A 22,428-nucleotide genomic window follows, 5' to 3' on the forward strand; every position below is an offset into this window, starting at 1 on the left:
CCTTGGTCCGGTACCCTTAGAGTCCATCTCAGTGTAGATTAGTTAGGTTTCTTCTAGTATAAATTTAACAAAATCATGTAATTCTTTTGGAGTAAAGCCTTCTCCTCCAGAACAAGACTCTGCCCTTCTCCCCCTGAATATGCTGGGATCTGACTCTAAATAAAAGCCCAAAGACCATGAGAGCTGAGAGCAGTGGGGTTTGAAAAGGATGGGGATCTCCATGCAAGGGGACTCTCTCATCTGTGCTAATTACAGGTTTCCAAGCAAAGGAAGTCTGGTTTCATCAAATAGAAAATGAGAGGCTTCTTCCAAGGGAAGCTCAGGGATATTGAGGCATTAGGGGCAGTCAAAATTTTCAGCTTCGTCCAAGTCCGCCCAACATTCCTGTTCCCAGTCGTCAGGGTCCCATTCTTCTAAAGACCTGCCTCAGCTTTCCCATGCGAGACTTGGCCAGTCTGTGACTGTTGGACTTGGGTCTGATTGTTTAGATACATCTGTCCTATAGCTAAAAGGAATAAGAGCTAAAAGGGCAGGCTCAGAAGCCCTCTGATGCGCTGAAAACGATTTGAGCTTTTGAGCTGTAAGCTCTGGGCCATTAGTGTGTCTCCAAAACCCTGTGTTCTGCTGACACTCCACCTAGCTTGGACAGCCCCTAGTGTAATGAATCCCAGAGCCACTGTTTGCTGACTACCTGGTCCCATTTTCTGCTGGTCAAGAGTTCAGCTCTGAGTTTGAAGCAAATCCAGCCCAGTGTCCTGTTTTACAGAGTCTGTTTCCTAGGATTACTCCTGGTATCCAGTCCTGTACCAGCCAGGGTCTGGTCAGGAAAGTGGAGTGGATTTAATATTAGGAATTGGTTATAAAGATATTGGAAGGTAGAAAGAGCAAAACGTAGATAGCCAAGAAACCCAAATATTAGAGCTGCAGACAGCAGCTAACTTTCTGACCTGCTTACCAAAGTGACAAGTGCAGGAACTGGAAACAGGAAGGAATTCTCCGCCTCCCGCATTCCCATGCCCTTGGGCCTCCTATCTATTGAACTTCCTGGGAAGTCAGCTGGCAAGGGAATCTGGTAGATACAGTTTGCTGAATTCCAGCCCCTTCCTGGAAGGAAGGTAGGTTTAGAACTGAGAACAGGAGGTAAAGAACCAACCAGTTCCTGAGCCAAAAGCTATCTAGGTAAATGGAGATATATTCCCTGAGAGAGGAAAGCACAGAAGCAATGGATTCCAGTTACACTGCAGCACAAGGAACGTTCTTAAACTTTGTGGCATTTGCCCATATAACAAGAGCCTAACATATGTTTATTGATTAACTGGACAAGAAGATAGCAATAGGGAACTGCTTTGGCCAAGAACATAGAATAAAATAAATTAATTTTTAAATGCATTTTGTAGAAGAAGTTGTATCAGTTGCATCATTTGGTTGCAAGTGAAAGAAAACCTGATGCAAATGGGCTTATATTAAAAAACAAAAACAAAAACAAAAACAGAATGCACTGGCTTATGTCACCAAACAGCCAAAGGTGTGGGCGGGCACCAGGGTCTAACATTAACATCAGGATCCAGTTTCTTTCTACCCTCTCTTCCCTCCGCTTACCTTTTGTCGATCTATTGTCAAACACGACTTTGTATTCTCAACAGCAGGCTCCTCTTAGGGGAAGTAAGCTCCAAATAGCATGTTTTCCTCTCAGTTCTGTTTGTCCTATAAAAATAGAATTCCATGTTAAAACAGAACAGCTACAAGAAGTACCGAGGAAGCAACTAATGCCCAGAATTCCGGGTTGTACAGATTGAACAATGATATAACCAGGCTTAAGAAAAGGGGGGGGGGGGTTAAAAAGAAAAAAGAGAAAAGAAATGTAATCAGACTGCTGGTCAAATCAGGCAACTCCCCAGTGTCTTGATCCCCTTTGCTTTAAAACTCAGCACATGAAATGCTCAACTTACAGGTAATTTAAAGTTTAAATCAAAACAAAATTTAAGGAAGCATTTTCAGTCATAACATTGGCAAATTCTTTTTTTTTTTTTAAGATTTTATTTATTTATCTGACAGAGAGAGACAGTGAGAGAGGGAACACAAGCAGGGGAACTGGGAGAGGGTAGGAGCAGGCCCCTTGCTGAGCAGAGAGCCTGCTTGGGGCTTGATCCCAGGACCCTGGGATCATGACCTGAGCTGAAGGCAGATCCTCAACTGACTGAGCCACCCAGGCAAATCCTTTTTATTGATAACATACACTGCTACAGAATGTGTTGTTAAATTGGTGGACTCATAAATTGTTAGTGGTCATGTAGATCAGTACAAACCATGCAATTTGTCATACCATTTGTTTAAGTAATTATACTCTATAAATCTGAAAAATCCAAAAATATATAGAAAGCTAAAGATATAGAGACTTTCATGGCAAATATAAATATGTGGGTTTTTTTTAAAGATTTCATTTATTTACTTGACAGAGAGAGAGAGCGTGCACAAGAAGAGGGAGAGACAGGCAGAGGGAGAGGGAGAAGCAGGTTCTCCACAGAGCAGGAAACCTGATGTGGAACTCCATCCCAGGATCCTGGAATCAAGACCTGAGCCAAAAGCAGATGCTTTACCCACTGGGTTACCCAGGCGCCCCAAAATGTGTGATTTTTTTAGAAAAAAAGCTTTGCCATAACACTGAGTAAGGAAAAAAAAAAAAAAGCAAAGTATATAACTATGCTCAGTTAAAGTTTTTTTTTAAAAATGAACTAAAAAAAAAAATGCTTGGATATGTAGCAAGAACCATGTCTAGGTTTATACTTTTACCCCAAAATACCATTCTAATGATTTTTTGAAAGGAATCCACAGACTGAAGTAAAATGTGTCTTATATGAAAAAATGTACTAATTACTATCTTATCTGAGTGGCCCCAAACTGGAAATAACCCACCAAACAAAATACAAGTGAGTTAGTCATAGTAATTTGTATTTGGAATGCAGACTATTATCTAGTCATAAAATGACAGTTATAAAGATCATATGGAAATATGGAATAGTTGTTGTGATATAGTTTTCTCTATTTTACAAAAATTTTTGGTATTGTACAGCACTTTTGCAAAGTATTATTTTAAGTGTTCCCTTTGGCAACACCTATACTAAAACTGGAAAGATAGAATGTTAACATGGCCCTGTGCACACAATTCTGCAAAGCATTCCATGTTAAAATATAGATATATATCGTGATATGGAAACCAGAGCTCGCTCTGCTTATTGACCGTTGAAACACGGTGATACTTGGAAATAGCAGTGATACTTCCGGCAGTGTATTATTAGAAATATGAAATATCGGTCATTTCTATCAGAGATTTTGAGAACTACGAGTTTACTTATATGTGGATTCTAAACAAAACAAATGAGCAAACAATAAAAGAGAAAGAGTCTCATAGTTACAGAGAACAAACTGGTGGGGACAAGGGGAGGAGTGAGGGGTGGGCAAAATAGGGGCAGGGGTGGAAGGGGTGTAAGCTTCCGGTTATCAAATAAATAAGTCACAGCATAGGGAATATTGTCAATAGTAGGGTAATAATTCTGTACAGTGGCAGACGGTGACTAGACTTATTGTGATCCTTTCACAAAGTACGTACATGTCGAATCACTATGTTGTATACCTGAAACTAAGGAATTTTATATAGCAACAAAAAAATATGAAGTTCACTTCCACAAAGTCCTGCTTTTAGCACGTTTGGGAAGAAAATCCAAAATCCTATATTCCTTCCTTTTTTTCCTTCCTCCTCTCCTGTGCTGTCTCACTTGTGAAATGAGAATGAGAATGGGAATAACAGTCTCTGTCTCTGTCAGCGTGGTGAGATTATGGCCAATTTTTATTTTCTTTATATTCTTCCTATATTTGGAAGGTTTTAAGAAACATGTTTTACATTTTATTTATTTATTTGTTTGTTTTATGTGCCAGAGAGAGACAGAGAGAACACATGCAGGGGGAGCAGCAAGCTGAGGGAGAAGCAGGCCCCCCCGCTGAGCAGGGAGCCTGATGTGGGGCTGGACCTCAGGACCCTGGGACCATGGCCTGAGCCAAAGGCAGATGCCTAACACACTGAGCCACCCAGACATCCCAACATTTTATATTTTAAATCTGAAAAAACAATAAAATTAATGTTTTAAATTAAATCATTTCATTTAAATTTAAAAGATTTTTTTTTTTAATATTTTGAAATTTTAGGGGCACCGGGGTGGCTCAGTCAATTAAGCCTCTGCCTTCAGCTCAGGTCAGGATCCCAGAGTCCTGAGATCCAGCCCCACATCGGGCTCTCTGCTCAGTGAGGAGCCTGCTTCTCCCTCAGCCTCTGCCCTTCTTCCTGCTCGTGCTCTCTTTCTCTCAAATAAATAAATAATTTTAGAGTTTCAGTGTTTATCTCTCAAAAATTAAAAGGTCGCATGAATGGCAAATATTATAGTATTTTTGGCAACAATTTTATGAGCACAGCCCCTATTTTTTTCCTCATGTCAGGTGCACATTTTCACCCATGTTTTTAAGAAACACTCAAAAGAAACTAAAAGAAAAGTTGACTAAGTGAAAGTGCGCAGACGCGCGAAGGTTGCCAGCATCCTGCCCGCTCAGTCAGGTGTGGCGCCGGCCTCTGCACACAGCGCATGACGGGACTGTGACAGACCGTGTGATACACACATGTGATGGGTGAGCGCCTCCCTTCTGCTCCACGTTTCATGCTCCACGTTGCGCCCTGGGGACTTGACCTCAGAAACCACCCTCCTGGGGGCAGGCAGGTCAGAGGTGGGGAGTGAGAGGGGTCTTTCCAAAACACACACATCGTTTGAGTTCTTGTCTAAAAATGAAGAGAAGGGGAGAACCGTGTGTGTTAGGTGCTGGAATGTGACGTTTGGAAGATGTTCCGGGAAATGCCGGTCCCACCATCTCCAGCTCGGTCCCCCTGAGAGGTGAAATGAAAAGTTCGAACCCGAGTCCAGAGTCTCTCATGATCTTATGTAACCCCAAACTGAGGGTTACAGAGGGAGATGGGGGGATGGGGTGACCGAGTGACAGGCATTAAGGAGGGCACGTGTGGTGATGAGCATTGGGTGTTATATATAGGCCACTAATGAAATGCTGAACACTAAAAAAAGAAGAAAAGTTCAAGCCCAGGCTGCCAGACACTGCACTTTTCTGAGTGTTCATCAGTGAGATTAGGGGTTCATTGGACTCCCCAACAACATCTTCTCCCTTTCAGGGCCATCTTGGGGGGAAGGCTGCTGGTCTAGTCCCAGGGACCCATCAGAGTCCATGTTGGTGCCAAGTCAGCACCATGTGAGATGTGAGGCGCACGTTCTCTAGGAGATAATCCGCGCTTCAGGGATTCTCAAGGGGCTGGAGAGATCCACACGGGAAAAGTTGTAGAAACAGCAAAGCCACCTATTGGCTGGGTGTTATACACAAACAACGAATCACAGAACGCTGCATCAAAAACTAATGATGTGGGGTGCCTGGGTGGCTCAGTGGGTTAAGCCGCTGCCTTCGGCTCAGGTCATGATCTCAGGGTCCTGGGATCGAGTCCCGCATCGGGCTCTCTGCTCGGCAGGGAGCCTGCTTCCTTCTCTCTCTCTCTCTGCCTGCCTCTCAGTGTACTTGTAATTTCTCTCTGTCAAATAAATAAATAAAAACTTAAAAAACAAAACAAAACTAATGATGTACTGTATAGTGACTAACAACATGATTAGAAAAAAAAAAAGCAAGGCCACTCACAGTTAAGTGATGAGAGGAAACAGACCATAAGACTCAAGGAATTGGAGTGGGTGGGAGGGAAAAGCACAAGACTAGGGAGGGAATGAGAAATGTACGGGCCTAGAAGATTTTTAGTGACAAGTAAGGAATAGATCAGTAGTGGAGGCAAGGCTGATACTCGCAAACTTCGCGGACCCGCCCAGCAGTGGTGATGGACCACAGGCTGGGGAAGCCTCTGGAGGGTGGTTGTTGAGTGGTGGCCGGGGATATCTGGGGAACCTGGGGAAGCAGCAAGATGGTCAGGATGGTGGGGGTCACTCAGGGTGCTTGGGACAGTGACTATTTTCTATCTAGATAGTTCTATCTAGTATCTGTATACTAGTTCTATCTAGTATCCAGTATCTGCTGAAAATCAGTCCTGAATGAGGGCAAAATGTATAAGAACGTGTAATATTTGCTTTTGTATCTGGCATTTCATTTGATCTACCTATCTGTGGATCTATTTATCTGTCTTTCTGTCTGTCCACAAGAAACGAAAAACACAGGTGAAGGGGCGGACATGGGTCTGAAGGCAGCCATCACTCATCTTTCATTCAGTCCCTTCACCATGCCTCTCACGAACTCGGGGCCCCTGGGTGTTGGCAGCTGGGCCCGGAGCTGAGGAGTCCATCCAGAGCTGGAATTGTCACCTGGGAACTGGAAGTCATGCCACAAGCCCTGACAGAATCTGAAAATGGCAACAGGAGGAAACAAGTGAATCATCATCTGAGTATGGATCCAAGTGAGGCGTCAGGGGAGGCGGGTCTGACAGGGAGGCAGGAACCCATCAGAAATCCAATCACGGTGTTTTGTCGGGAACTTATAGCTCTCCAGCATTGCAAACAGGTTTGAGAAGGAAACAAATAGAGCCTGAACCAACTGGACTCGAGAATAGTAATATTACCATCATTTCGATTTCCGTGGCTCATTAAGATTTGCAAAGCATTTTCAAATATCTAGTTGAGCCTTCCTGACAAGTGGTAAAGCAAATAGTGCAAAGATTCTCATCTACTGCTAGGGCAAATCAGGTTTGGAGAAGGAGAGTAACTTGCCCATTTCTTTTTAAGTAGGGTTACCAGTTGAGTAGCTCAAGGAGAGGCCATAAACACAGAATATCTTCATTTTCATTCCAGCACATACAAAGAGTTGCATTGATATGCATACACATCAATGAATATGGCTGGGGAAAGAGCTCAGACTGACAAAGCATCTATTTTTAAAAATTGTCTTTTTTTCTGTTTACCTCTGTCTTAATTAGCAACCCACATAAGGACAAGAAAGTGAGCCTGTGCTGTCCGAAGACTAAAAAAGCAGAGAGAATAATCAGTCAGGTAAGCAAGAGTTTTCTAATTTGGGGCGACTGGGTGGCTCAGTGGGTTAAAGCCTCTGCCTTCGGCTCAGGTCATGATCCCAGGGTCCTGGGATCGAGTCCCGCATCTGGCTCTTTGCTCCGCGGGGAGCCTGCTTCCTCCCCTCTCTCTCTGCCTGCCTCTCTGCCTGCTTGTGATCTTTGTCTGTCAAATAAATGATTAAAATCTTTAAAAAATAAAAAAAGAGTTTTCTAATTTAAGATCCCAGCCTAAGTCAAGACCAAGGAGATGGAGTATGAAGTCTTTCTTTCAGGTGTGTGGGCACCGAAGGTGGAAGAAGCTTGCTTTGATAGCAGTGAATGTGGAAAAAAATCTCAGGACATAATGAAAAATGATGAGTAACATCATATTCATAAAGTACAAATGTGCCATAACCACAAATGGGAGTTGAATTGAAATCCAACTGCTAAAAAGCTAAGAACTTGAACACATCTGATAGCAGGATACTGTTTAGGATTGTGAACAAATAGTTTTGATGCAACTTCTCAGTCTAGACCAACCTACATCTAGGGTGTTTTGTTCTATTCTCGGCCCTACTTAACTGGGACATTGATTGATGGGAATAGATCTGGAGTGGGACACCCAAAATAGTGACAGGGCTGGAAAACATTGTCGATTAGGAATACATAAGGGAGTTGGGTGTATTTCTCCCTTGATAAGAATTATCAAGGGAAAACATGAAAGCCGAGTTCAAGAGGTATGAGTTAAACTGAAGTAGAGTTTGACCTAGAACTGGCAAGAACTCACTAACAACTAGAGCTACTCACCAAAGTTCATCTCCCAGTTGTTAGAAATATTCACACATCCTGGAACTACGTTCCCGAAGGAGCTATACTCATAAGGTCTCCTTTTTATCCTAAGATCTGTAACTGTTCGAACTAGTCTCTCAACTTCCTTCAGGGTCAGGTGGGAGCTGGCGGAGTGATGGTAGACTGAGATGGATTCCAGCTCTCCCCTGTCTGATGCATTGGTTCTAGGGTGGAGTTTCACTTCTGTTTCACAGTGATACCACAGACTGGGATCTTGCATCAGCAGCATGACTCTCAAGATCTTATCCTCAAATGAACTTTCCTCTACCAAGATATTCTAACCAATCTATCATCAGATGAGCCCAGTTTCCGTACCTCATTGGCATGGTTCCTTGAGAACTAGGTCAACTTGCCACAGTCCTTTTTTTTCTTTTTCTTTTTTTTTTTTTTTTTTTTTGGCACAGAAAGGGAGAGGTAGAGAGCACAAGCAGGGGGGAGCTGCAGACAGGGAGAAGGAAAAGCAGGCTCTCTACCAAGCAGGGAGCCCAACGCAGAACTTGACCCCAGGACCCTGGGATCATGACCTGAGCAGAAGGCAGACACTTAATTGACTGAGCCACCCAGGCGCCCAGCCATATTCCTTTCTCAGTATTCTTACCTTTTCCCTCTAAACTCTGTTTGTAAACTCAAACATCCTGTTTTCAACACTCCTTGTGTCTAGGAGCAGAGTGAGGCTAATGACACAATGAAAGACTAATTCAAGGGTGGGAAATACCTGCCTTTTACCTGGAGGATAACATCAGGATTGAGGAAGAGCCGAGGGCTTGGTTTTAAGGCGCTAGGCAGGTGTCCTAATACCTCAGAGACCTGCATTCAGATAGGATCAGTCACTGCAGGCAAAGGAAGTGGTTGTGTCTGGGCGCGTGAAGAAGGATCCCGGGAAGTCCTGGTCCTTCCCACTATACCTACACCACCTGCACGTCTCCATCTTTCTGTCTGAGCACTCACCTTCCGAGATTATTTCCTTTAGGCCTCAAAGCCTTTTTAGACTTCAAGAAGCTCCCTAGGAGCTACTGATTAACTCAACCAAGGCAACAAACAAACTAAGACTTGGGAGAAAGGGCCATTTTTAGAAATGTAGGGTCCAGGGCTCTCCTTGGAAGATGTCGTCATGGGAAAACCACACTGTTATCTTTTTCATGTATTTACCACAGATTTGGTGCTAAGCACTATATACTAGGCACAAGGGAGACAGAGATAGTAAGACATCGTTCTTGTCCTCAAGGGACTTGCAGATCATAGAAGTCGTCTTTCTGACCTTTTAAATAGTTGTTTACTATATACAAGGAAAGATGTCATAAGATGACTCAAATGGGGAAAGCAGTTGGGGTATGTGTTGTTGGTTAACCCACGACGGGGCCTTTATCCTGCAGTCATGAAGGCGGTGGAGAGGGGTTGGTTAGAAACCGCTGGTTTGGTCAATGGAGGACAGTACACCCAGGGAGGGAACAGGGATCCTGGAAGAACTGGAGGGATGTCCAACAAAACCTCTCAGTCAGGAGCTGGGGCCATAAATTTTTCTGTAGGGTTTTATGTTTTCAGGCAGTCCTTTAGGAATTAAGGAGCCACCACTGCCCACCCCCCCAACCCCAACCCCTGCTCCCCTGGCAACACCAGTAAGGCTGGGGAGCTAGAATTCCTCAGGACTTTCTTTTGGTGTCTCAGGCAGAGGAAGGCAGATGAGAGACATAGCATGCTGTAAAAGCAGACTTTTCACCGCAAAACACTGGGGGATAATGAAACTCGCCCTCACTAACAGCAGCTAACTTCAGCAGAGATACACCACCTTGGGGAGGCACTGGCAAAAGCTCATGGGGAAAGGGGGAAATGGAGACAGATTTCATAAAGTTTCCTAGTTGGGTTTATATGACCTTTACCAGCTTGCCTTGAGACCTATAGATAAAGGCCTGAGTGAAACTGCTCTGCCACTGATTAGGGACACACCCACAGGCTGGCTGTCTGAGCCTGTTTGAGCCTGTTTCCTCACAGGTCAGATAACCAATCTCCCGCCCCCCCAGCATTGTTGAGAGGAGTAAGGATAACATACTTAGTACTCATCCCCATTAGTATGTAACCAAATAGCCAAAGCCATTCCAGTTAGGATCTTGGTTTTACATTTATGTGATTAAACTAATTATTAAGTCTCCCCTGCCCCGAAAGAATCAACCTCAAAGGTAAATTTAAAATGTTCTTTCTAGGGCGCCTGGGTGGCTCAGTGGGTTAAGCCGCTGCCTTCAACTCAGGTCATGATCTCAGGGTCCTGGGATCGAGTCCCTCTTCGGGCTCTCTGCTCGGCAGGGAGTCTGCTTCCTCATCTCTCTCTCTGCCTGCCTCTCTGCCTACTTGTGATCTCTCTCTCTGTCAAATAAATAAATAAAATCTTTAATAAAAATAAAATGTTCTTTCTGGGGAAAAAAAAATCTGGCAACTTAGAAATAGCAGCTTCAAAATAAATAAATAAAAGAAAAAGAAAGAAAGAAGAAATAGCAGCTTCTCTCTATTGCCACACCCCAACTTCCTATTTCCAGCAATTAAGATGTCATGAAATATTGGCCCCCAGTTTAAGCTGGGCTGCCTCATTACATAGGGTGGTATTCTGTTAAGAGCTTATTTCCTGATAACCCCAGGCTTTTCACTGCTAGTTGAGCAGACTCTGTTGTCTCACAATGTAGGTTTTGAGACAAATGAGCATCCTAGTGGGAATCATTCACTGAGCTTTGGTTAGTTGGTGCCCAAGTGAAAGTGAAGAAGGAAGGAACCCACAGGGAGGTCCTGCTGTGCTAAGCACTGTGTGGGCTGCTCTGCGTATACCATTAAATTTAACCCCTTCGAACAATTTGGAGAGATAAATAGGATTATCCTCATTTTTCTGTTGAGAAATGGAAGCTGAGGGCCCCATGTCCAAAGTAATGGAACTGTCAACTAGGCAGTAGTCCTGGGGCCCAAATACATTGCTCTCTAACTCCCAAATTTCTTACACAAACCGCAGAGGAAAATGTACTTTGGAGTTCATCTAAGCAAGACATAATTAAGAAGTACAATGAACTGGGAGATACGTTCACTACTTCTACGCACACATAAGTGATTTTCTCTCCATTGGACACTCACTTCCGGTTGTAACTGAAACCAAGCTGCCCGGGTTCAAGTTCAGACACTTCCTCTCCACTCAGCCAACTGCCACAAAGGAAAAAGAAATGGCGAAAGGCAGTTTCAGGTCCATCATCAGCAAACTCGACTAACCTTCTCTGGTCGCGAGGAGTCAAGGGACCACCACATGTGTCCAGCCAGGACATCCAGCAGTTGCCTGCGAGAGCGACACCAATCCATTGTTTCCCAATACCCGTTGTTCTAGTCGTCTGGCCCCAACAGTCGAAGCTGAAAAACCATCCTGCTTCCCAAGCAAAACCGTGTTTATGTGTAAAGGCACATTTGTGTTCTGCCGTTTGATAATCACTGCCGTCCCTCTGGTCACACTCAGGAAGCACTGGCTACACAGGTCTTTGCAGACCAGGGATCCTTTGGGGGGGGGGGGTCCACACTTGGAGTCACAGACCACACTTGGCAAAGAACGGTTACCATCTCACTCTGAATTACAACAGCTGACCTCAGTTCCTTCCAAGATAAATCCCACCACTTGACCCTCGAGGTGGTCTGCACCTATCAATTAATTGCAGATTACTTTCTTCCTCTTTTTGTCTTTTTTTTTCTTGTTTTATTTCAAGCAACCCAAAGGCCTGCCTAAAGCAATCTTCAATGGCTACAGATGTTCTGAAGGAAATAGAGAGATGAAGAGCTCTAGACCGTATTTTCTTTTCAGCGATTCCTGTATAACTGAGCCCAACTGTTATTTTTTATCTTGAAAATTAAAGCTGCCCCTGGAGGTTCTAGGGTAGGACTTTGCTATTTGCATGTTTCTTCCCCTGCCTTCCCCTTTGGCTACCCCGCACCCACGGGTTTAGAGGAACTGGCTACCTGTGGGAAGGAGGTAGAGAGATCATGTAAGCAAAGCTACCAGCCCAGGGTAAGCACCTGACTTGGCCTTTCTGCAGTCACATTGCACAATTCAATTTAAAAGCCAACGCAAATACCATCCTACCACCAACTATACCTTTCCTTTGTCAACTCTATTTTATGGTAACATGATTTTTCATCACTGAGTGATGAGACTGTGATGACCTTAAGGGATTTCTATGCTGAATTCCCAGAAACAGTTTGGGGGAAGAATATTACTTCTCTTTTGCTTCACCTCTCCAAAGTTCCCTCCTGTGCACCTCAAATTTACTCTTCAACCCACTCTTCTTTTGAGGGAAATGAGTCTATGTTTCCCCACACATCCCACTCTTACCCCTCAGTGGCCAAAACACAGAAAAACCAGAGCCAGTCCCTCAGCCAATTGCAGGAATAACCTCCCACAGGGGCTGAAACCTCATTTGAGCCTGGATTTCCACCCCTCACCCCACCCCCGCCTCAGGATTCCTCTTGGAGAGAAAGAATCAGGGCAACTCCCATGGAGAGGACTGAGCATAGAACAAAAACCCCAGAGCCTTCCAGCTTCAAGCGGTTCTTTGGCTCCCATGAGCCACCTGCGGCTGGAAGGAGAAAAGTCTAGCACAGGAAAGACAGCAGAAGCTCTGGAGAGGGATTTCTCAGGAGACCTGAACAAGTGTGCAGAGAGCTCTGTAGTGACTAGGAATGCGAAGATATCAGTGCCTGACAAACAGCAGGTGCTCAATATCTACTTATACTAATTGAACGATTGCATGAATGAATGAATGAATGAATGGGGCAAAGAGAAAAGGTGGAAGAGATGAGAGCTGGGTACAGAGGACACTCGCCTGCCTTTCCTCCTAGGATCTTTCGTAGGGTTATTTCCATTTTTTCCACTGGCTCCAGGATGGTGCACAGACATCACCTCCAGGCCGAAGGCTTCTCCATCGGTCCATCCTTAGTGCTGGCAAGACTTAGGTGTCCACTTCCGCGCCTCCCAGGCAAAGGCTCAAGATAAAGCAACCTAGGTAGTTCGGGCAAAAGGAAAAGGAAAAGGTGAGCCAAGAAGCCTGCATTCTCTTCCTTCTGTTTCGATTTACTGGGGCTTCCGGGAGAGTTAAATTCTTCAGGCCCTGTTATCCATGACTGAACTGTACCTAATATCACTGAAGCACCCGGATGGGAAATCCACTGACACTAGATTTGTGACATTGTAAAGGGATGGACCATAGACAATATCTAGAGAATACGCCTTCAAAACAAACCCTTAGTTCTTAGCAGCCCTTTCCTAAACCAGTGCTCCTCGAACTTTAATGCACCTTTGAACCTCTGGAGAGCTTTACCATATCATTAATGAAGTATACTGTACATACAATATTACATCACTTTCCGGTGCACAACATGGTGACTTGACATTTGTATATGCAGCAAAATGTTCACCTTCATAAACCAGTTACCATCTGTCACCATACAAAGTTAATAGTTATTTTTTAAATACAATGTTATTAACTACATGCCCCATGTTGTACGTTACATACCTAGAACTTACTTATTTTATAACTGGAAGCTTGTACTTTTTTTTTTTTTTTAAGATTTTATTTATTTATTTGACAGACAGAGAGCACAAGTAGGCAGAGAGGGTGGAGGGAAGCAGGCTCCCCGCCAAGCAGAGAGCCCGATGCGGGCTCGATCCCAGAACCCTGGGATCATGACCTGAACCAAAGGCAGAGGCTTTAACTCACTGAGCCACCCAGGTGTCCCTGGAATCTTATACTTTTTGATCCCCTTCTCCCATTTTGCCTCACCCTAACCCCCTCCCCTCCAGCAACACTCAACCTGCTCTCTGTATCTGAGTCTGGGTTTGGTTTGATTGGGTTTGTTTAGGTCCTAGCTCAGATTATTTGCCAAAAGTGTCTTGCAGCTTTAATTCTTGAGAAGCCCGCCCCATCCTCGTGCACCTGCTGGACACTCTGGACATCATCGGTGACTTGCAGAGTCCCAGACATGCCGGGTTCTTCACATCTGGGTGGCTTTGTCCGTCCTCCCTCTGCTCTTCAGCCCCTTCCCTGGATGAGCTCCTTCATAGCTCAGCTCACGTGTAACTTCTCCTGGGGAAGGCTAGATGTGAAATATTCTTCCACTACTTGGTAGAATTCACCGGTGAAGCTGTCCTGTCCTGGACTTTTGTCCATTGGGAGATTTTTGATTACTGATTCAATCTCCTTTCTAGTAATCAGTCCAGATTTTTTTCTTTCTTCCTGATTCAGTCTTGAAAGATTGTATGTTTCTAGGTTGTCTAATGTGTTGACGTAGCCGTCACTTACAATCCTTTGTGTTTCTGTGATGTCAGGTATAACTGGTCTTTCATTCCTGATTTTATTCGACCCTCTCTCTTCTCGTGGTAAGTCTAGCTAACAGCTTCTGTCAATTTCCAAAGAACCAGCTCTTGGTTTTGCGGATCTTTTCTATGATCTTTTTAGCCTCTATTTCATTTATTTCCATTCTGGTCTTTACTATTTCCTTCCTTCTGCTAACTTTGGGTTCCATTTGTTCTTCATTTTCTAGTTCTTTAAGTGTAAGGTTAGGTTGTTTCTTCAAGATTTTTCTTGTTTCTTGAGGCAGACTGGTGTTGCCATGAACTTCCCTCCTAGAAACTCTTGCTGCATCCCATAGATGTTTTCACCTATCTCTGGGTATTTTTTCATTTCTCCTTTTAATTTCTTTGATGGCCCAGTGGTTGCTCAGTAGCACAGTGTTTAATCTCCTCATATTTGTGGATTTCCCAGCTTCCTTCTTCTGATCAATTTCTGGTTTCTCACCATTGTGGTTGGGAAAGATGCTTGACAAAATTTCAGTCTTCTTAAATTTGTTTTGTTTTGCTGAACAGGTGATCTGTCCTGGAGATTGTTCCATGTGTAATTGAGAATGTGAATTCTGCTTTTGGATAGAATGTTCTTTATGTATCTCTGAAGTCCATCCAGTCTAACGCAATGTTTAAAGCTGATGTTTCTTTATTAATATTCTGTCAGTGCATGACCTATCCATTGACGCATGTGGTATCTTCATGGATATATACATGTCCTTTCTCACTCCCCCTCCCTCTTCTCCTCAAGGTCTCTGAGGTTTGTTGTTTTTTCTTTTTTTGGGGGGGGGGGTTGTTGTTTTTTTCATTTTTTAAAGTTCTTTTTACTTTTTGCTGCTCTGTCTCAGTGGGTTTCCGTGTCTTGTCCTCCAACTCACTGGTCTGTTCTGTTTCATCCAGTCTGCTGTGCTCAGTTATTGTACTCTCCAGCTCTGTGACTTCTGCTTGTTGTTTTCTTCTCTTTGTTTGGTCTCCCTCTTGAAGTCCTTGCTCTGTTCATCCCTTCTCCTGGGCTCAGCAAGCACTATCATGGCTAGGGCTTGGGATCTTTCTCAGGCAGACCACTTACAGCCCTATCGTTAAGGTCTTTTCCTGAGGTTTTGTCTTTCTCTCTCATTTAGAATGGCTTCTCTGTTTCTTCATTTTGCCTGATGCTGTGTTTCTGCAGAATAGCTGAAACAGCTGCCTCTTTCAGGGTTGAAGGAACAGCCTTGTGGGAGTGATGAATCTTCTTATTCACCCTTGTCCTAGTTCTCAGTTGTCGCTTGAACCTTTATGATTATCTAAACGGCCTGGTTTATTTTTGATAAGTCTCTGCTGTTAACAGTGTTCCAAGGCCTATCAGTGTTCCAAGGGGAGAAATCTCACTCGCAGCCACTTTCAGAATGACTGGAAGTCAGACCCACACAGAGGAGCTTTTGAAGTATGCAGAATGTACAGTCCTATGAGGCCACGGTCGTTAAGCCCTTCTGGTCTCCAGGTTGGGAGCTCTGGATGTGTCCCTGGGCAATTGTTTCAAAAACCAGGGCTCCAGATAAATGGAGAAGCTCCTTCCTGTGAGGTCTGACCAAGCTATGACAGGGCCACGGGGGTGTGCAAAGATGGTGTCTCCTGAGACATTTTCTGGGAGCACCTCCACAGCCTCTAGCTGTGTGGCAACCGCAAAGCCTGGCTCTCAGTCTGAAGCTCCAGGATAAGAAAACAGGCCTTTCTCACATGAAAACTGGGACTGTGTTTCAGTAAGCTGCCTGTGCAGTGCCCTGGCCACACACCTGGCATTCTGATAGCTCAGGATCCCTGCCCCACCCCCGGCCTTGGCCACCAGGGCCAAGTGAACAAGGAGCAGCTCTATGTGGTTGGCAGGGGCTGCTGGCTTCTAGCAGGGCAGCTGGAAAGTGCATAGCTGACACCCACTGGCACCTCTGCCTTGGGAGAGACTCGACTATCCCTGACGCCCAACAGATGTCCCCGGACCAGCAGATGAATCTCCTCTAAGTACAGCCTAAGGGAATTTCAAATTTGCGCTTTTGTACTGGATCCTGGGGTGAGTGAGCCCACCCACATGCAAGCCATTTGAAAGGAGACCCTTCGTTTTCTAGAGCACTTTGGGTCCCATTGGTTTGGCGAGCTCGTTTCTCTGGCACAGACCCCAAGAGTTGGGGTGCCTGATGGGAGGCACCAACCTTTGTTCCTCCAGGAAAAACCCCAGATGGGTGAGATCCCCCCATTGGATGTCCCCACAATGGGTCGGTGGTTTTTTTAGCCGAGACCGTATCTACGGTCTCTCTATCCATCTTGATGTTGTCCTTTTATCCTTTGTTGTGGGGAGCAGTTCAGTAGGGAATTTTCAGACCAATTTCAGAGGGAAAGAAGGTGAGCTCAGGACCTTCCTGCACAGCCATCTTGAAACCCCCCTCCCCAAAGATCTGATTAAAATGCAGGTCCTGATTCAGCAGGCGGGGTGGGACCCAGGATTCTACAGTTCTCACAGTGTCTGGTGAAGCCGAAGCTGCCCGAAGGAGAGCCAGACTTGGAGTAGCACGGGCCTAGAGTTTGGGTCTTAGCTTAGATCGTTGTTAAAGTGTCTTCCAGATTCAATTTTTGTCAAGTCTCCCCCACTCTCGCGCACCTGCTGTACACTCTGGACATCATCAGTGACTTGCAGAGCCCCAGACGTGCCAGGCTCTTAGACCTGTGTGGCTTTGTCCATCTTCCCTCTGCCCTTCACCCCCCTTCGCTGGATGAGCTCCTTCTCGGCTCAGCTCACCTGTAACCTCTCCCAGGGAACCTTCCCCATCTCTCCAGCCTACCAGGCAGTCAGGTCCTCTCTCCTCTGTGCTCATCACACTGTACCATAAGATACTGTCTACATGTCCTTGTTCATAGTATAGGGTTGCTCAGGTTATGCCCTACACAGGGGTTCTTGGCCAAGGAGGCAAGAAGGGGCTGAAATCCATTCTGTTCCCACTTGTTGTCCCTGAGCCCCGGCACAGAGCTGCTTCCACCAGGAGGAAGGGCTGACTTTTTCCAGATCACACAAAGGAGCTGACGGTCTTTTCTGCCAGATGTGGGGTCTCATTCATCTCTCGGTTTCCATCTCCTCGCACAGTGCCTGTCATGGCTCAGCATTCAGTAACACGTTTGAACGAAGGAATGATGGGAGAAAGAAATGAAGAGCTACAGAGAGGAAGGCTCAGACAATAACTTCATTCAGTCCTCAGGGTAAAGCAGCTGAACCATGAGCAAGAGATCTGGGAATTTGCTAATGTGCTGCTGGAAAGACCAGAGGACCAGGTCCTCCAAGCCCCAACTTACGAAAGGGATTATAACAGGTATTATGAAAAGAGATGGAAAGGCTGCAGTCAGCACCTGTAGAAAACTCATCAGAAAGAGCAAAGAAACAGGCTGCCCGCAAGCACTCCTGACTTGTAATGTCTTTTCGAGTCCAGGGGAAGAGGAGGGAGACTCCGAAGATACTGTTTGCTCAGAAGCTTCTGAAAGCAGCAGTCTCTACAGTAAAAACATCCTGAGGACAAGAAGAGGTGATGACAAAACCATGAATTTGCCTAGAGGGGCTGAAGCCAGGAACAAGAGGTGAAGGTCCCAGCTTGTAAAAGTGAGTCTCCTCTGACCGCAAAGACTCTGGGCTTGGTGGAGAAAGGTCCAGCCCGGACAAAGGAACATCTCCATGCAGTCTTTTCACCAGGGCGGGGGGCGGGGGGTCCTTTGGTCTGCTTTGTGAGAGTTCCTCCGTTGTGTCCACGTGAGCACTGCTCTGACAAGACTGTGAGCTTCCAGAAGTGGGGACTCAGACTCAGGCCTCTTTTATCTTCCTGGGATCACGTGCTGCTCTATGAAATGAAGTCGGTGCTGGACTTGCACAGCTGATAAAACAAGGAAGGGTGAAGGTCTAAGAATCCTCAGTCAAATTCCAGAATTTCACTTTGGAATGGTGCAAGAAATTCCTTTGGGAGACAGACTGATACCTTGCAGAAACCCAACCTGGACTTTGCCTCTTACATCACCTTCTTCTTGTTCAGACCGGTTTCTGAAGATACAGGCATAGTTCTGGAGTAAGGGGAACTGAGAATCTTGAGTACGGTAGGCTATCCTGTGACTTCAGGATCACATGTTCAAAACAAAACCTAAATTCAGCACGCGCGCGCGCGCGCACACACACACACACACACACACAGAGAGAGAGAGAGAGAGAGAGAGAGAGAAAGGAATGTGGGGTAAGATCTCTAGATCGACATTTAGCTCTTATCAGAATTTAATCCCAGATTTCCTTGCCTCCAGCCAGTGTGGCAAATAATCAGAAAGAGCCAGACAGCTCTTACGGCATATCTTTCCGTCCAAGGGACTCTCTGTTCTTGTTATCTAGGATGAACTTTGTGATCGGATACATACAATCACTGTCAAGAAGAATAGAGACGAGATCTTTCTAAGAGATCACCACCCTAACACTTAACACTAAAAGCTGCCCAACAGCTGGGGGGCTTAAAAGCTGCCCAACAGCTGGGGGGCTTCTTGAGGCGAGAACTGAGTACATACAAAGTTTCCTCTTTTTAAGGCAATAAAAAATGCTGAGTTCATATACTTGTTCCCTGTCTCATTTCTAGACGGAAGGCAGGCTAGTTAATTTCTTGTTTTACTTTCCTAAGAAAATAAGCCATGTTGCAACTGTTAATTTAAAAAAAAAATTGTTTTCAGGTCTTAAAAAACAATGCTCATTTTAGAAAAATGTGGAAATCGTCAAGGAGTTCAAAAAAGAAAGGTCCCTCTGAATGCCAGCAACTAGCACAAACTTACCCATATATTGCTGTAGCTTTTCAAAAGTCAGAGAGAAAATCAGCATAGGAAAAGCTACCTGCACATATTCACTAGTGGGTCAGATGCAGGCTATGTTCTTACCTTGCGGGAGCAGTGCAATAGTGGAAAAAAACTCATCTGAAAATGTCAGATCCAAAAATTAAGACACCGTGTGACTGCTGATCATGACTTCCCCTGGATAACATGACTTCCTGTTTTAAAACAGTTTGGAGAGGTTTGGACACACTTGTGTGCGGTCTCTACCTTTTGGAGGAAAGCTTCAAGCACCTTCTCAGATACTGAGATATCTCTTATGGTTGGTGTGCACGAGCACACATGCACGCATGCACACGCGCGCGCACACACACACACACACACACACACAAATAAATCCATTTGGGAGAGTTTAGAGAAATCCCAACACATTATTTATCAGGCAATTCCCGGGTATCCTTTTGATAAAAGGTCAACTCTGGCTATTTTATTACTGATAAGACGTTTCTTCTGAGTGTCCACGACATTTTTCCTTCTTACCCAGCTCTTCTTTCTTGAGTTCTTTCCCTGGTTCTCAGAAGACATTGGAAGAGATCTCACTTCCTTGAACACCTCACAGTAGACAGCTGAATGTCTTACTCTGTGATCCTGGCATTGCCTTGAGGCTGATTTCTGAAGCTTCAAACTTTGATTTAAGCACCCAAACTGCTGGAGTCGGTACGTGTGGCATGGCCTCGCGGCAAGGACCATCACCAAGCCCTACCCATGCACCAGGCACTGTTCTTTGTGCCTTACAAATACCAACTCCTAAAATCCTCATCATTAAATCCTTGTAACCTTCCCACGAGCTGGACACTATAATTCCCTATTTCACATATGAGGGACAGAGAGTGGTTTGCCTGAAGTTGCAGGGCTGATAAGTGGCAAAGCCATGATCGAACCAGGCAGCCAAGGTCTGTCCATCAGCAGCCAGAACATTCAAGAACATCCATCTCGGTCCGTTTTCCCAAGTGGAAAATTACATTGATTCCTTCTGTCTACCTCCATCCCTCGACATGTCGCCTTGAGTGACTGAATATGAAGTTCAAAGAGCTGCATCCTTGAACTACTCCTTTCCTTGAGGTCCCTGGGAGAAGCCACCTGCTCGCCCGTGCAGACTTGTGCGCTCCTTGTCCAATGAGGTACAATGGAGGCCAACACTCTGCCTGCATTACTAGGGGCACGGAGGTGAGTTTTCTTGTTCATTTAGCATAAAGAGTCACTCAGGTTGAGGACTGCTGCCCCGTCCCTCCTCGGCTATGACAAGAGAAGGTCTCCTGGGTGTCAGCTTCACATGATCGGCCTCAAACAGAGACAGGTCATGTGCTCCCGAGAGCACAACTTCTTACCTCAGCTTTCCTGCTCACTGCAGTTCATCACTGGGAAGAATTTCAAGAAATGAGCATGAGTGATAAAAACTTTGTTGGCTGACGTGTATAAACCCCACCAGCTTTCATTTTGTCAGCAGGGAACATAACTGACATGACTCAGGCAAAACCAGAAACCCTCAAGGTGCCCTATGAACAACGCTGTTCTTGGATGAGACCCCATAAGACCCGGGGATGGCAGAGCTGGAATGGAAATTCAACATCGTCCTGTCCCCCTGCCTTTTACAGAGAAGGAAACTGAGGCCCATGGTCGTGGTAACAAAACTCATTTGTGGCTTTAAAAATATGTCTCTCCTTGTTGGCGTATTTCCTTTTAAAAAAAGAGAAGAACAAGAAGTAACTTGTCTGGCCTTCTAGAAATGGCTCATGGAATCAAGCTCGTGACACAAAGTCAGCACTCTATCACCTTGTACGCAGGAAACTAATGACCACCGCAACCCCAGAATGGGTCATCTCAGACCCTTGGGTTGACGCAGGGCCATGAAAATGGACAAGTGCCTAGACTTGGGTCTCTTAGCTATGGTGCCTCTCACTGCCCATCTCCAGCCCATCCTTTAGCATCTGTTGGTCTCTACTACCCTTGGCAGGCTGCAGATACGCTCCAGCAAAGGTCCTCTCTTGATCACAAGTCCAATACTAGGAGTTCTTTTTTTTTTTTTTTTAATTTTTGTTTGTTTATTTATTTATTCGAGAGAGAGAGAGAGAGAGAGAGAGCACAAGCAGGGGGAGCAGCAGAGGGAGAAATGGGCTCCCCGCTGAGCAGGGAGTCCAATGTGGAGCTCGATCCCAGGACCCTGAGATCATGACCTGAGCCAAAGTCAGACGCTTAGCCCCCTGAGTCACCCAGGTGTCCCCCACCACTCAGGTTTCTTGCCACTGCTTTTGGGGCCCAGGTGCCAGGGCAGGTCATCATAGGCACCCCTCCTGGCTGTCCCTGCACCAGAGGTCTCACCCTGTCTGAGCATTGTACAAACAGGCAAGCAAACCCCCAACTCTCACAGAACCTCCCCCAAGACCACTCCCTCCAATTCCCTATCCCATTCTTCCTCCTCCTGAGCAGCAGGCCACCTCTTTTCCTCTTTGCCTGGCCACCCCAGTTCTTATCATCCCAGAGACTTTCCAAAGCAAGGGCGATAACGCATCCCCGAGGCTAGAAAGCTCTGACCTCTGAGACACCCCTGACCCCGGGTTTGTACTCTTCCTTCTATTCACAGGGACGCTAGAAAACCACCTCCCTGTTCTCCTGAACCCATTGTCTGTGTCATGGTGTATTTAATGTCTGACCCTCTCTGGATTATAAATTTCATGAATTAAGGAACAGGGCTAGGTTAAGGTTAGGATGAGTGGTCGATAGAAATAACAAGATTCTCCTTGAAGGTTAGTCTCAGAGACAGAAAGGGGTAGAATAACGTTGAAAACTATTGAGAAGAATACACTTACCGGCTTACGAACAAATTCAGCATGAAAGATGTCAAAGGCAGCAGTCAAGGATGATTCTGAGATTTTTTTAAATTGACCCACCCAAATGTGCCACGGGACAGTGAGGGGAAGATGGGGCTTGGTAAAGGGTGGCAGGCGCTCGAGGGCTTGGGAACAGTGAGTCTGGTTTGAAAACTGGAAGACCCTGAGGGAGGTTGTCCTGCAGCACACAGATTTGCAGGCCTCGTTGTTTTAAGTACCTGTGAGCAACAAAATCCAAATGAAATTGCAAAGTGGGTAAGGTTATCCTTAGAAATTCTGTTCTCTTTTAGGATCCGTGTCAGGTCCCCAGTTCCCTAATATTTTGCTGATCCTCACCCACATCTGATCTTCAGAAGCAGGGGCGCCCGGGTGGCTCAGGGGATCTGAAACCCTTGATTTCAGCTCAGGTCTGGATCTCGGGGTTGTGAGTTCCAGCCCTGCATGGGGCTCCA

The 22,428-nt window shown here is 45.4% G+C and overlaps 1 long non-coding RNA gene across 3 annotated transcripts in view; it reads left to right on the forward strand.

The window, feature by feature from the left end:
* The first annotated feature begins 5,290 nt into the window (after window positions 1-5,290).
* LOC131813150 (uncharacterized) overlaps window positions 5,291-22,428 on the forward strand; it is a 35,545-nt gene continuing 18,407 nt past the window's right edge. The window contains exons 1-3 of one of the 3 annotated variants that reach the window (XR_009346634.1): window positions 5,291-7,085; window positions 17,392-17,614; window positions 17,732-18,482. This is a non-coding gene — a long non-coding RNA (uncharacterized LOC131813150). Of the gene's footprint in view, window positions 7,086-10,922; window positions 11,833-17,391; window positions 17,615-17,731; window positions 18,483-22,428 lie in introns of those variants that run through there. The other 2 variants (XR_009346636.1, XR_009346635.1) reach the window with 2 other exon arrangements.

The sequence above is a fragment of the Mustela lutreola genome, chromosome 12 (genome assembly GCF_030435805.1).
Source record: "Mustela lutreola isolate mMusLut2 chromosome 12, mMusLut2.pri, whole genome shotgun sequence".
Taxonomy (NCBI): domain Eukaryota; kingdom Metazoa; phylum Chordata; class Mammalia; order Carnivora; family Mustelidae; genus Mustela; species Mustela lutreola.